We start from the raw sequence: 16414 nt of genomic DNA, 5'->3' as shown, positions 1-16414 counted from the left end.
AAGTGGAAGACATTATTCTCAGTAATGCATCACAAGAATGGAGAAGCATGAATCCTATGTACTCAATTTTGATATGAGGATAATTAATGACAATTAAGGTTATGGTGGGGAGCAGAAAGAGGGACAGAGGGAGGGGGGTATGGCCTTGGTGTGTGTCACACTTTATGGGGGCAGGACATGATTGCAAGAGGGACTCTACCTAACAATTGCAATCAGTGTAACCTGGCTTATTGTACCCTCAATGAATCCCCAACAATAAAAAAAAAAAAAAATCTAATCCCACCCTTTGGTTAAACATGGCATGTGATGCAATTTAAACGAGAAAGAACAGATGCTTGGACTTTAGCAGGAGCTTCCAGAAGAGTGTTTCTAACTCTGGATGTTGTGGCATCCTAGGCGACGTAGATCATATCTCTCTTGAAACTAGCACTATTTTAGACCTGCTAGAAACAAAGGGCCATATATTCCTTCCATTATTTACAGTATTTCAAGTGACAGCTTTTCACTTGCAGTCAAAACAAAGTGATTAGAACTGCTAGAGAAGTGACATTGAAGCTGGATCCAAAAAAAGGCAAACCAAGAGAGAAACGGAAATACAAGTATCCTATGTGCAGGAACCAACCCTGGGAAAGCTCCAGGGGTGGGGAGTGGAATCTCAAAGTGTCAGAAACTGAAGCCAGTGTGGGAGCTGAAGGAAGAGGGAGTGAGCTGAGGCCAGATTGACAGGCAGAGACGAGAGTATGTCTTGTGGGTCATGGGAAGGAATTTGAATGTTTGGATTTTATTCTAGGGAACTAGGAAGCCTCACGCTCACTTATGTTTCAGAATAATGTGCTTGCTGAGTGGAGGATGCTGATAGAGGTAAGAATGAAAAAGAAATATTATGGGTTCTGTGGTTGTCCTGGCAAGAGAAGACAGTTGCTTGAGCTAGAGTAGAGATAATTGGGATAGAACATAACAAGAAGCTGGATAGTTTTGTAGCCCTTTCATTTATTTGTTCATTCATTCATTCAACCACAGGTAGGAAGAGTCTCTATGTATCACTGTATTAAAACTGAGGACCTAAAAATGAAAGAACAGTTTCCCCATCCACAAGGAGAGTTCAGTTTAGAGGAAAACAGACAGGCAAACAATTATGACAAAATATAAGGGCTGTGACGAAGATCACTACGAGATGCAGTGGGAACATGGAGAATGAACCACTAAATTGTCCTGAAAAAGTCCAAAATGACTTCTTAGAAGTAGAGACTTGGGTGTTCGGCATGGTGGTTCATGTCTGTAATTCCAGCACTCCAGGAGGCCAAGACAGGAGGATTACTTGAGGCCAGAAGTTTGAGACCAGCCTGGGCAACACGGCAAGACCTCATCTCTACCAAAAATTTCAAAATTAGCTGGATGTGGTAGCTCATGCTTTTAGTCCCAGCTACTTGGGAGACAGAGCCAGGAAGATTGCTAGAGCCCAAGAGTTTGAGGCCATTCTAGCCTGAGCTACAGAATGTGATCCTGTCTTTAAAAAAAAAAAAAAAAAAAACGTAGAGAGTTTGTCAGGTCAGTAAGAAAGGTGTGTTAGGTAGAATGGGATGACTCAATGGAAAGACCTGAAAGCTTAAAAGAGTTTGTACCCAAGGAATAAGTAGTCAGATATTTCCAGAGCTCCAGTTGCAAGGAAGGACCATGGCAGAAACAGTAGTGTCACCCTGTATTTCCCTGTATTTCCCAGCCCTCTTGCACTTAGATGATAAACTCTGGCCAATGAAAGTGGGTACCATGTTCAGGATAAAGCACAGAAGAATTAATTCCCTACATTAACTCTCTCTTCTCTTGTCTTCCTCCACACCAAGAAGGTAACCTGGTAAAAAGGAAAAATCATAAGGTTGAAGCAGCCTGGGTCTCTAAGTCACCTTGTAAAAACAGTTCCTGTTCAGAGTCATCTAGACTTGCGGTGCACTTTTCATGAATAAGAAATAAATCTTTGGGTGGTGCCTGTGGCTCAGTGAGTAGGGCGCCGGCCCCATATGCCGAGGGTGGCAGGTTCAAACCCAGCCCCGGCCAAACTGCAACAAAAAAATAGCCGGGTGCTGTGGCGGGCACCTGTAGTCCCAGCTACTCAGGAGGCTGAGGCAAGAGAATTGCTTAAGCCCAGGAGCTGGAGGTTGCTGTGAGCTGTGTGATGCCACGGCACTCTACCAAGGGCCATAAAGTGAGACTCTGTCTCTACAAAAAAAAAAAAAAAAAGAAAGAAAGAAATCTTTTTTGTGTGTTAGACCACTGAGATTTTGAAGTTGTTTGTTCATATGTCATAACTTATCCTGCCTAGTCTTTTATTCTTATCACTATAAACAGAGTGATAAGGATAAGACTAGGCAGAAAGTCAAAGGCAAGAACAGACTTGACTGTCACATATCCAGGTAGAAGACTGAACTTAATCCATAGGGATTTAAGACTCACCAAAGAGTAGAGTGTGACATTATTGGATTGTGCTGGTGTAATGGAATGAATGGATGGATGGATGGAAGGTTGGATGGATAGGAGGGAAATTTTGACTTCCTTAACCTCCTACTTCCATAGTACTGATAAAATAAATAAATAAATAAAAACTTTAGTCAAGTAGGTCTAACCACTGTCAGTGTCAAGAGGATCAGAAAGCAAAACTAAAGGAGAAGGCTTAGTGACTTTATGGCAAAACTGAAAAACATTTACCTATGAGTCAGAGGAGCCCAGAGACCAGATCTGGTCCCTCAGTCTTAGAGAAGTTAACGTGCCTCTCTGGACTTCACTTTCCTCATCTGTAAAATGAGATCATTATCCTTTAAGATCTCCAAGTCTTTTTCTATTTTAATATTCTGTAAATTTAAAAAAGGAAACAGAAACAAGAAAGGGAAAGAAAGAGAAGAAAGTGGGTGAGGAGTCCAGCTGGGACCAGCCAGAGAAAGAAAGGAAGAAGGTAGCAGAAAAGACCAAGCTGAGATTGCTCAAAATGATCTCCCTAGACTCTGGGTTACCAGGAACCCATCAGTTCGTCTAGGCCAACATTCAGTTACATGGTGTTAATTTTGTCTCATCTAACTTATGTCATCATTTTCACTTGTGGATTTGTATCTTTAGTTGTTAATATTATGATAATCCTTAATTTGCAGATATATCAATGGCTCAAAAGTTGATGATGAAAAGAATGATGCAAATACTATAACTCAGGATAACATTTAAACTGTAAAGAGGGAATCAATTCAAGAGCAAATGAAGGGAGGTAAGGTAGAATTTGCTGGGAGAAGTAAGAACATGGCCTTCCCAACCATATGAGTGGGGCAGAATTCAGCCTATTAGGGCCATTCTGGACACATGCTGTGCCATGTGTTAAGCACTAAGTCTCTTCTAGAGCCCATAAGCTATTTTTCCAAAGGTATGCAGTTCTCAAAGCAGTTGGCATTTCCTCCAGAAACCTGAGAGTCTATATGTAATTCTCCTAGAGGGTCTACCATAAATTCCACAAGGGATCTTTTTCCCTCACCTCTGGTACCATGTCATACATACCTGGTTGTATGGTATAAACCAAGCCTGTATCTCCTGCACAGCCCTTTCTTGCTCTGATCACAGTCAAAACTAGCATCCTTCCATGTTACCCATGACATAGACTAGATTATGATCCCCAGGTATGGAAGATGCTGCTTCCAGAACCAGAAGTAGCACAAGGGATACATTGTGCTTCATTCTGATCAAAGTGCATGAAACAATAATATGTCCTTTACTTTTGAGGGAATGTCCTGGCAGGCCCCAGAGCAGAGGCCCCTAAATATGTTACTGATGTGGTAGGTCCCTGAATATTTGTAGGGTTTACCTCACATCTTCTGGAGTATATGTGTCTTACCAAGATATCCACAGTGTCTACTCATTCATCTTCCTCTGTGGCACCCTTTTTAATAGAAGGATTTGTTGACTAAGCACAGCGGCTCACGTCTGTAATCCTAGCACTCTGGGAGGCTGAGGCAGGTGGATCACCTGAGCTCAGGAGTTTGAGACAAGCCTGAGCAAAGCAAGACCCTGTCTCTACTAAAAATAGAAAAACTAGCCAGGCATTGTGGCAGGCACCTGTAGTCCCAGCTACTCAGGAGGCTGAGACAAGAGGATCACTTGAGCCCAAGAGTTAGACATTGCTATGAGCTGTGACACCATGGCACTCAACCCCACAGAGACAGAGTGAGATTCTGTCTCAGAATAAATAAATAAAAATAAAGGGATTTATTATGTAAAATTTAAATTTTGGATTCAGTCAAAAGTCCTCACTTAAGGACCAGGAAAGTCACAAGTTTCCCTAAGGCTATAGGTTCCCCATCCCTTCAGATGAAATTATCTCTCCCTACCTCCTAGACTGACTGTCACTCTGCTGCCCAGACTAGAGTGCCATGGCATCAGCCTTGCCCACAGCAACCTCAATGTCCTGAGTTCAAGCAATGGTCCTGCCTTAGCCTCTAGAATAGCTGGGACTACATGCGCCTGCCACAGTGCTAGGCTAATTTTTCTATTTTTGGTAGAGATGTCTTATGCTTACTCAAAGCTCAATTCCTGAGCTCAAGCAATGGTCTCAGCCTTGGCTTCCCAGAGTACTAGAATTACAGGCATGAGCCTACCCTGCTGGTCCCCTCAGACTATCTTAAAACAAAGAGCAAGAGAATTAACATAGCCCTGGGACAAAACTGTAAATGGATACTGGAGCCTCTCATCCATTCCTAGTCAGTGCAGGTTTGTTTTGTCCTCTTTTCCAACAGAAAGAGGAAAGCTTTAGCCAGATCATACACCTGAGACTACACTATTCTGTTGGAAAAGAAGTTGTAAGTGGGGCTTAAGTTTGGTAAAGTTTGCAATGGTCCAGTATCGCCTTTCAGGATCCATCTGTTGTTTCCCGGTGTCAGATTGGTTTATTAAATGTAGATATGATTGGAGTGCTAGGATTATATGCATGAGCCACTGGTCCCAGTCTATTATTTTTAATTTGCTATCTTGCCAGTGGGTGGAATAGAAAGAGGCCTCAGTGGCTTCCACTAGAACCTCCCTACTACTTCCACTTGACCTCGTACCCCCATGGGTCAATTTCCCCACATCAGTAAGTTGATCACCCAAGGCAATGTAACAAACTGGTAAACATAAGGACGTTGTCAACATAAGGAACTAGGCCTACTGTACTGATATGTACAGTCCAATCTATGAAAATTATGTCAATGTGGGGAGATGGTCAAGTATGGAGGTTCTACTATATATTTATTCTAATTATACTTCCAGGGACTAGGGAAATGATCACCAAGTGGGTCCACAGATCCTGGGCTCCCCCCTAGATACCCCACCTCTAAGAGGGGCCCATAATGATGCTTTAGGTCTCCAAGTGTCCATGTCAACCCTTATCCTGTGTCCAACAGTCCTCAGAAATATTTGAGTCTTCCCCTTTCCCCAGTGTAAAGTTATCAGAATAAATGGCCACATGTCCCTTTGAAGGAGGGTGAGAGATTCATTTATAAATATGTTTATCATAGTATTTCAGGATACTTCCTCCTGGGGACCTGAACTCTCCTTCAGTCAATGGGTTTCTAATCCAAAAACTAACTCAAGGTCCAGAAATCAGGCAAGCGATCATGAATTTTGTTGGGGTAACATCTCTTAGTCTCCTTATTTTCCACCTATGATTTACTTGAACAGTATCCTTGTGGGTTGTCCACCTATCTTGCCCCCATTACCTATCTCCACAACCATCTCTGTATGATCAGGCTCTCCTGGATGCCATTTGACCTTGTTGCTCATTACACTAATTGCCCCTACCTGGCTTCTGACAGGTAAATGCTGCCACCTGGTCTCTGATATTTTGGGTTCCTGTGATCTCTATTGTTATCTGTGAACCTAGTTTTGTAATGGTATCTCCTATTGTCTGGCCGAGCACACAGAAGAAAGGCACCAGTGAGTTTCTAGTGATGTGGTGTCTCTCTCCGCATTCCTTACTGATGTGGTCCATGATGTGTCCTCGTGAGCCTTCTGTAGAAGACAGTCATCTTGTGGGTATTTGCGTAGTACATCACTCTCATATGCCCACTTTGCTGAGCCTTTTAATTCATTTTTCCACCATCTGGCATTTCTGCTTCAATTAGTTTGGACCACTACTTTTTCATGCTTTTAGGAGCCATGCTGGCAACATGTTTGTGCCATTTCCTGGGAGTCCTTTGCCTGGTGTTAAATCCTATATCCTGGGAGAGATCTTAGTAAACCCTCTTTTATCAAAAGTGTGATCTGCCTTCCTTAGTCCCGTATCCTCAGAATCCAGTCCTCTTCTGGGTACAAGTTGTCCAGGTCATGAAGTCGCTTTGGGGCACAGCCCCTTCCCTTCCTGGGCAGGCCCAGCATGTCCTCACTTTGTGTTGTGATTTAGCCCTAGTCCTTGAACTAGTGGACAGATAAGAGGGAAGAGTAGATACGACAAGGAAGGAGCACATGTTCTCTTATAGGGAGAGGACTCTACACTATCTTCAAGCGAGAAGGGACTCTAGTCCTTAGTAGGGAAAAGTGGACCATTTCTTTGGGTTCAAAAGTCCCAAGTGAATTTTACCACTGAAAAATTTTAAAAGAATAAACCCAGATGTTCCTGTTCTGTATCTCAGGTTCCCATTCTTTCCCAGCCAAGGCCTTAACTTTGCAATAGCAGACCAGCTTTTGTTGGGAGTTTAGCCTTGTTTTGGAATTCAGCTATTCTTCTATTTAAATCCTAAGCCTGACCCTTGGCTTTTTCTTCTGCTGAAGGAGACCAAAGCCTGTTCATGTGCTCCAAGGAAACCCTCTGGATTTTACACTTGGATTTTATATACAGATTTTACTTGCAAGTTTATAACAATCAGCTTTTCATTATCTTTTTCTAGAGCAGAGTTTAGTTATAGCTACCAAATTCCACTGTCCTTAAAGTTATTGTTTTCCCCATAATTCTCAAAAGCCTGAGAAATCGCATTCTCTTCCACATGTGTGCCATCCCAGTTTGCCACTGGTAAAATTTTAACTGTACTGCCACATTGAACCAGGAGCTTTCTGTCCTTCATCTGCCACCAGGGAAGGGATCCTCATTACTACCAGACAGCTCATAAACTAGACCCAAAATCCCATTCCAGGGACCTTTTTCTTCTTTCTTTTCTGGTACTAGCTATCACAAGTTGGATTTCCCAAGAAACAGTCTTGAAACAAATATTAACATGGAAGATGTTTTTTAGGACTTCCTGTTGAATTAATGCCTAAGATAAGAAGAGAAACAAAGCAGGATTGATCAGAAGGAGAATTTGAGCCATGATCAACTCCTAAGCCAATTCCATGGGGAGTTCTTGAGCTGGTATGACCCTCAGAGTCACCCCAAGTTGGAGTGAGGGGGCTTGGCCTCTACCCATGCTGATCAGTCAGCCACTGGAAGGAGGTATGACCTGGGGTGAGGCACTTTCCCGCAGCTGAGTCAACCCAAAGAGAGTGACAGCTGAGCACTGTCTTCTATTAACACTTCAGCAATTCAGGGTGGGAGAGAATTAGCCTTTCATTCCTGGGGGATAGAGATGGGGGGTCTGGGCAGTGGACATCACAGCACCCACCACCACAAAGGAAGTGGTGACAATTGGGAACATGAAGAAATTGCAGTCACTGATAGAGAGTGACATATTTTGGCTATTTGCAAGGAAGAAGATTTTGAAATGAGAGATAAGATAAAAAGTAATTTCTTCATGACTGTTTCTATGACTTATGATAAGGGCATGTCTCATTGATATAGTCAGTATCTTGAACACCCTGAACCTACCTACATGGCCACCTGAAGAAACAGATAAAGGGATTTTTTTTTTTAAAAAAAAGACTGAGTCATAATGTAAACAGCTCAAAAATACCTCCTCCCAAAAAATGTGGTGATTAAACATAAATAAGTACTTTCAGAGCCAAATGGAACTCAAGAATAAAGGGGAATCTGTTTGCTCTTATCTCCTGCTGTGCAGCATCCAACCATCCCATGTTTGTGTGATAAGGCCATCCACTGAGCCTCTGGCAGAGCAGCAAACACAGTTCTCAGAGACAGCCCTCACCAGCATTTCTAGGTCTGTGCGTGACTGAACTACCCAGAGCCAAATACATGCACCTTTTCCCAAACCTTCGTCATGGTAAGATATGGTTTTCTAATCTTATAAAAATTAGAAAAGAAATTAGAATATAAGAAAAAATGAAATGAAACAAAAAAACAAGTATAGAAATTGATCTAGGGCAGACCGTGATCAATGAGTGAAGTGAATAACACAAACATATTATGGATGTCTTATTGAGAGACTGCTAGCAACATCATCCATCCCATTGCAGTGGGACAATTATCTCTTAATTTTTTATTTTTATCTTGTGACAAATATAATTTCATAATCAATTTTGTATACATTACCTAACTTGGTGATGGCTCTGACACCAGCTTACACACACACACACCACATTAACTCAAGCAGATATGCTTCTACTTCTATTATTTATTGAGGTTTCCCCATGGGATATGCATCTTCAATTGAAAAAGAGGTAGGTCCTATTGTTAAAGTCAAATTTAAAGACCTCAACACTAAATTACCTGGAGCCTTATCGTTGGGCTATAAATTTGTCTAATTATTCTGTCCATTTCTATCACATCACCCTTTTTTATTGCCTCCATAGTTCTTCATTGTCACTATAATGTACATGTATTTCCTTGTTTTTTGCATGCTTCCCCCACTAATTATAAGCTCTCCAGGCACAAGGACCTTGTCTCTTTACATCTGTAACCCCATCACCAAGAACAATGCCAGACACATGATACTTACTAAATATTTGTTGAATAAATGAGTGCTTGAAACCTCTACTAATCCATCCATCTATCCATTTGTTTCTCCATCATGTACCTGTGCATCCATCACATGAGAAATCCATGCATACTAGCAAATTAGTTGTATTATCTACTAGGCAGATTTAATATGGTTTACAGATTAAATCAATATGTTATGTGAAATTATATTCCAGATAAGAAGTCCCAGGTGAAAGTCCATGGACTCCACAAACTGGTAGCTAGAGGAATCATCTTCTGTCTTCATTTCCCCAATCCTCCCAGGTGGTGATGACAGGAAGACACCCAGCAAAAGAAAGAAAGAGGACTGGGAGCAGGCACTACTGGGGTCTTGTCTGGCCAACCCTATTATGCTTTTCACTGTCTTTATAGTTCAACAACTTCCATCTGTATATCTTGCTAACCCAGCCTAAGTTGCCCCTGTGTACAGTGCAGTGCATACCTGTTGCTCAATAATAACTTCTTTGTTCTACCTTCCCCCAGCCCAGTATAGTTCTATTTATTCTCTAACCTTATTTAGGCATGTCCAACAATCTTTTCATGTTTCTCCACACACATTCTTTAAAAAGCCAACTATGCAATTTATATCTCCCTGGAGATCATTGACCAGATTGGGTTTGCATTTATGAGCACATAACTGAAGCTGACATGGCTCTTGCTAGAATTAATAGCTCTTGTAACAATTTGCCTTCACAGCATTTTACAAACAGCTTCATAATACATTTGAGGGCAATGTGGGTTTTAATTAGTGTCACTAATAGCTAAGTAATCAGAAGTGAAATAATTAAGTAGCTAGCCTAGTAAGAGCAAAGGGTGGAAGGTGAACTTGGAGTTTGGGGAGGTTCAAAGACATTTCCACCTGTCTTTGGGGTGATGTTGGAGGGTCTTCCGTTAGCACCGACCAGGCATTACTTGCCGCTGTCAAACTTGGTTTGTAGGCACGCAATATCATTTTGAAACACCCGGTGCTTCCTTCCTCCCACCCTCTCTCTTTAGTTTCTCCTCTTATTTAATTTTGGTTGCTGTATTATATAAGCAAAACAGCTGCTTGAGTGAAGAGGTGCACCATTTACATTCATGGTTTATAGTTTGCTAAATATAAGCCTGCTTAATCCTTTCGTATCATTGGATTACTCTCCTCAAGCAAATTTTCCCAACTTTCATGAGAATGGGTTCCCTGCCAAGAAAGCATTCATCCCAGCTCAGGTCCACCTGGCCCTTCCTGATTGTAGACTCCTCCATTCTAGGCCATGAAAAGGGCTTTCAGACTGAATATTTGCACAACCATTTCTGCAAGTGAAATATAATGTCTTTATTCTATAGAATCACTAAGTTGTATGCAAGATTCTGTTCTGAATCCTCAAGAAGAGGGAGAAAGAGCACCTTTGATCAATTGGTCACTTTTCTCCTAATATCATCTAATTATACAAAACAAATTTATAGTTTTATTTACATCTAAAGTCTAAACAATAACTAAGATCATATTCAAGGATTTGGAGAAGACCATACACCCATTAGGATTAATGCCACTCTCCGGCTGGCTGCATTTGGAAGGTCAACCAGAAAGCCATTCTGAAATTCCTAAATACTTCATAAACTCTACATCAATTAAAATTTTAACCAAGTTTTTAAAAATGTTTATGGTTAGTTGCTGTGCAATTCCCTCCATAAGCCTACAGAAAGGAGACTCTCTTGAATTTCAAAGGGAAAGAGTTCTTTGTGACTGGAAAACAGAACAAGGGGTTTGATTCACACACACACACACCCCTCTGTCAATCATGTCTAATACTCTGAGCATGTGTAAACTCTCCCATGGAGCCAGGACAATACCACCTTGCCCTTCCATCACTGACTTTCATCCATCCTTGGCTAAACTTTAACAATTATAAACAAAGCAGTTAGGATTGGGTGGGAGGTGGTGTTGAAAGAATCCCTTTCAGATATAGGTACCCAGACTTAAGGTCTTTAAGAACCTAAAGGTTACTTTCTTTGCACAGGAAAACATCCAGAATTTCACCTTGAACACGAAACCTATTTAAAATATTAGGAAAACAAAGGGTTCTTCTGTGCATTTTCCACTTTTATGCAAAATTTTCAGGAGCCTGGGTGAATGAAGCACTCAATATGTTGAATGTGCACTCAGGAGCAGTACACCTGGTGAATTTCCATTATGCTGTTTTATTGATTTCCTTGAAGCCAGCATATCAAAAGTGTCAAGATAGAAGAAAGCAGTTTTGGTGCCCCAGGGTGTCCCTTCCTTAATACTCTCCAACCTTTACATTGCTTTCCAGAGCTGCCACAGCCAAGGGAGGTGGTAGGGAGCACCCTTCCCTGTGCCCTCACCCAGACAAGAGATGTTAAAAGAAAGTATCCTGCCAGCCTTGCCTTTCAGTCCCCATCCTCCTCCAACCTTCCAGAAGACTGGGGGAGTAAGGGTTGAGGGGTGAGGGGGCAGGAAAGTCTTGCAACCCACTCTCAAAAGATAGAACCTCAAAAAAAGCCACAGGGAGGGGTGGGAAGATGGCACCTTTGGTTTAAATAAAGTAACTAGATGAGCATGGAAACTTGAAGAAAAAGTTAGAAACTGCCATGCTATTTGGTGGTTGACAATATATCTTATTTTAAAATACAAATTCCTTAAAGGCAAGAGACAATATTTTTTATGCAGAGAAGAGGGTGACATCTAACAAATGGCTTGTGCTGATAAGAAGCACAACTGGAACTCGGCTTCCATTCATAGAAGTCTGTTTGGCTTGATACGCGCTCATACTCCCAAGTTTCACTTTGCATTTCTGGGTTCAACAAACCCTCAAATTCGATGTTGAAAGTCAAAGTGAAACCCTTCATGAAGAAAAACCACACTGATTTTTACCTGCTTTAATGTCAATATTTTGACAAACTGACAATAAATCAGACCAGTTCACTCCATACTCACTTTCTGGGGTAGACTGTCCCCAGCTTATGATGTTTGACCTATAACTTCACACTGGTATGAAAGCAATACGTATTCGATAGAAACCATACCCCAGATTTTGAATTTTGATCCTTTCCTGGCCTAGTGATGCCAAGTCGAGCAGCAGTGAGCCACAGCTCCTAGTCAGCCGCACGACTGCAAGGTAACCAATCCATACTCTACAGTGTACAGCATTTGCCCGTGTTTCTCAAAAGTTATGTTTTGTGTCTTCACATCCCACCATGTCTACAAAATCCCCACCTGTGTCTCCTGTTTGAAGTGAAACTTAAGATAATTGCCGAGCATGAAAATGGCAAGCCAATAATGGCCATCTCTGGTGAGTCAGAATTTTTCAATCTACAACTTCAATCATTTTATCCTTTAAATCCATTTTCAACTTCCCATATGTTCAAACTGTTATGGGATTGTTAAGACATACCCCCATTCTAAATTGAGGAGCATCTGTATATAAAACACCCCCACTAACATGTCAGCAAATTTGAAATATCTCAAAAATGTTCACCAATGAAAGATTTCAAATATAATCAAAAGCCTCCATGTTGATCTAAAAAATGTTTTTAAAGAATTCTGACTAAATATCTCAATTCAGTCATATATTTAATGGTTGAAAGAAGAAAAACAAAGCACTTCTAAGTGTTAAACATTGTAGGTGCTTTCTGAAAATGGGAATGCTCTGAGTTCCTCCACACAGAGGCCTAAAGTAACTAGGCAGATTTCTCCAGTAATATGCATACAAGAACACTGTCAACCAAAGAGAAACGGCCCAGAGTACTAGGATAGAGGGGAAGAGGGAAGAATGCTGGAGAGAAAAAAAGATCCAAAAGTGGATTTCTTTTTTATTCATTGCTGGAACGAGTAGCATCTTCACCTCTACTGAAATATATGTGATTTGAAATGCTCATCTGATTTGAGATGTTGAAATCAGACCTGGGGCTAAATTGATCTGTCTGGTTTACCTGGGGCTGAATTTGGTTAGCCGCACTTATTTGGGGCCATCCTCATCACACCTGACCAGCATCCTTCTGGTGGTTTCTGTCTGTCACCCTCTGGGAATAGGACAAGGGTTGGCAGGGTTCTGTGAGCTTCAGGGTTACTGAGAGCCAGAGAGGAGAACTTGGAAGAAAGCCAAGATGCTGGGAATGTACAAACAGCAGAGTAGGAGCAGCCGAGTCAAGAATCAAGGTCACAGTCTCAGAGCCAGAGCTGGGTCAGATGGGAACAAGTTGGCAGGAAGACTTGGGGTATAAAAGGGGGAACAGGTTAGCAGGGAGACTGGGAGGGGGAAGAGGAGGAAGTTCCTAGAAGACTGTCTGAACTACCACTGTCATAAGCCGGATGAGGCACTCCAGTCATGCTGGGGAGTGTTGTTGGGGCTCAGAACACAACACCCCAAACTGTGGTGCTTTGGCATGCTGAGTAGTTTCTAAATGAGATTGGAAAGGCTCAGTAGCAAAGTCTCCCTCTGACCTTCTTCTGCCCTCCTGTCTCTCAACTTCCCAAAACAAGTCACAGAAACCAGAATCCCTCTTCCTCAAGACACGTCATAAAAACTAGAACCCCTCTCCCCCAAAGTAATCCATAAAACCTAGAAAGGTCACTCATTCCTTTCTCCCTTCTGCCTCAAAGACCGTCATTCCAAAGGGTCCTGCCCACTACTGAGAAGAGGGAATGCTGCACAGGAAACTTTGATTAGGCCGAGTGCGGTGGCTCGGGCCTGTAACTCCAGCACTCTGAGAGGCTGAGGTGGGGGGATTCCTTGAGCTCAGGAGTTTGAGATCACCCAGAGCAAGAGCAAGACCCCGTCTCTAAAAATAGCCAGGTGTTGTGGCGGGCGCCTACAGTCCCAGCTATTCAGAAGGCTGAGGCAAGAGGATCACCTGTGCCCCAAAATTTGAGGTTGCTGTGAGCTGTGACACCATATTACTCTATCGACAGTGATCAAGTGAAACTGTCTCAAAAAAAAAAAAAACCCTCTAATTAAATAAATTTGGTACACTTTTCTGTTGTGAACCTGTTGTTTGTTGTAGCAGTGTTGGCTATGATCTTTATGGTGGGTGAGGAAAAAGTATCACACATTTTCCTCATACAGAGGTTATGCTAATGACAGAATACAACCAACCCAAGCCCTGAACTCAAAAAGCAACCGTAAGGCCTCAACAGCCCACTCTTTTGTGGCAATGGGAACATTTGACATCTTTTCTTTAAAACAGAAAACCATAACCCTGGGCTTGGTTTTCTGTCTTCACTAATAAAATTCAATAGGTCCTAAGTGTGAGTTCCATGAAGGCAAGGATGAGAAGAAACAGGTGGCTGACTCACCACACTGCACTGCACTGCCCATTTATTCACCTGCCACCTGGTGATGATTTCCTAGTGGGTGATGATTTCCTAGTCTAATCTCTCAGGACTCGGGTCTAGCCCAGTGCTTGGCCCTGGTAGACAAGCAATAAAAGTACTCAATTCAGTGATTAAGTAGAAGTACAGTCATGCCGTTTAATACTTTCAATCTGGAGGGTCTTCAGATGTGTTTGAAATATTTGGCCCAGAATCAATTTAATATCCTCAATTTTCAGGAAGCCCCATGGGTGCTGCCAGTATACTTGGTTTGCCTTCTCTAGAGTGAAAGCAGATGCTTCTCTTCTGGAAATGTGAGGAAGTATCTTATGGGCAGCTCATCTTCGCACCTTTTTGCCTGTATAACAGTCATCCCTCTTTGCCTCAAAAAATATAGTGTGTTTCCAAGCTGCAAAGAAACCGTTGAAAATTAAACCACAGAACAGCATTTTAATGAGAACAGATTACCTAACACCCTACTGTGGTTTCAGCGGGCCTTGTGCCAACCTTCCAAACTGCTACCAGAAGCCCAGAGTTACCAAAAAAGGGGGGGCACAGGGGAAAGAGGGAAAACAAAGTGATTAGCATCCCCTTAGTGAAGGTAGTTTTCTTGGATGGCTTTTAAAATGATCTCTGTAGAAGGACGTAGATTATTGGTGCCTGTAGTCGAAGGAAACTTTCTTCCTGTTTTGAAAAAGTTTGAGAGAGGAAAGGGGGGCCACCTTTGAATTAGTACACGGTGTCCTGAACTAGGTGTTTTTAGCACCAAAGTTCAGCTGTGAGTGGCTGTACCCAGCCCCGTCTAGCTCATCGACTTGCCCTCTGCGCACCCATTTGCACCCACTTGCTATTTCTGTAGCCTAACTTACAAGACCACAGGTGTCGTGCTGTGGGGTGGAAGCTCTGCTGTCCCTCAGAGCAAAGCCCAAGCAACATTGCTCCCCCCTTGTTGGCCCCTTGCACTGAGTGTGCCTGCTACTGGGCACTGAAGCACTGGAGCCAACAGGGGTCATTTCTCAGGGACATTCTTTGGTCTCCAACTACCCCAGCACATAAGCATTTGGGGCTGTGGTTTCATTTCCACGTAGGGTTTCCTGATTTAACCCCTGACCCACCTTCTGCAGTTGTCTTTCTACCAGTTCAATGACAACCAGATGGCCCTGCAGTGCTTCAGGAAAACACAGATCCCAGAGATGGAGTGGAATCCCTTCATTCCACAGATGAGGAAATCAAGGCCCAGAGGAAGTTTAGAGATTCACCCCAAATCACCCAACTAATCAGAAGCACAGACAAAAATATAACCACCATCCTGATTTCCAGACTGCAGAAATTTCCCCAGCCACATTACCTTTCCCTCCTTTCAGTAACACAGTAACTTAAATGACCTCTTGCACATAAAGGGATAGACACAGAACAAGCCCTTCCAAAAATGCTACTTTCCTTCCTTGCAATGTACACAGCACCATGCTGAATAAACCCCAGAAGGAGAGTGGAAAAGTACCACTTTGCCCTCAAAGGCAAGTGACTCATGCCCTCAAGGAGTTACAGTATCTTAAAGGTAACAAACAGCTTGTACAAGTTAGGCAGGGAAACAACACAAGCTGATGCAAAGCAGGATGCAAGAAAACCCTGAATGTCATGAATGTGATGAACAGCAAAATGCTCTGTCTTTACTCTCTTCTCCTCGTTAATTCCCATTTACTCCCTTTCTCTTAGTTTTAAGTTCAGTTCTTTCAGAAAGCCTTTCGGGTTTGGTCTAGGTCAGACTGAGTAACTGTGCCCATGTTCAGGTCTCTGGGAGCTCCATGAGAACAGGTCCCCAGTCTTTCTTGTGCACTGGCCCCATCCCCAAGTCTTGTGCCTGGAACAGTAGGTGCTCACTGAACAGGTAGGGGAAGGAGTTGAATATCCACCCAGCAGGAAGCTTTTAGCCAGGATGTAGGGTAGGAGATGGGTCTAAGATGGAAGGGTAGTTCAGAAATGAGGGGAAGATCCCTGGAGGTCAGGAATGCTCAGAGGATGACAGCAACTACTAGGGAGATGGTTTAAAAAGAAAAGAATTAAGAGAGAAAATCCACGCCTCTAGAAAGCTGCACACAGCAAATCTGATTTTGGGAATCTTTTTCCTACCCTTGAAAGGTCTCAGTGTAGCTGGGTTATTTTCCCCCTCCCAGCTTTGAAATGTTGACTCTTTTTCTCAACACCTGAAAAGGCTTGAGTTTCGCCTTGGGAAAATGCAAACTAGTCAGCTGCAATGA

This window comes from Nycticebus coucang, chromosome 7, assembly GCF_027406575.1.
Source record: "Nycticebus coucang isolate mNycCou1 chromosome 7, mNycCou1.pri, whole genome shotgun sequence".
In the NCBI taxonomy this organism is placed as follows: Eukaryota; Metazoa; Chordata; class Mammalia; order Primates; family Lorisidae; genus Nycticebus; species Nycticebus coucang.
Note: the sequence above shows the minus strand (reverse complement) of the source record.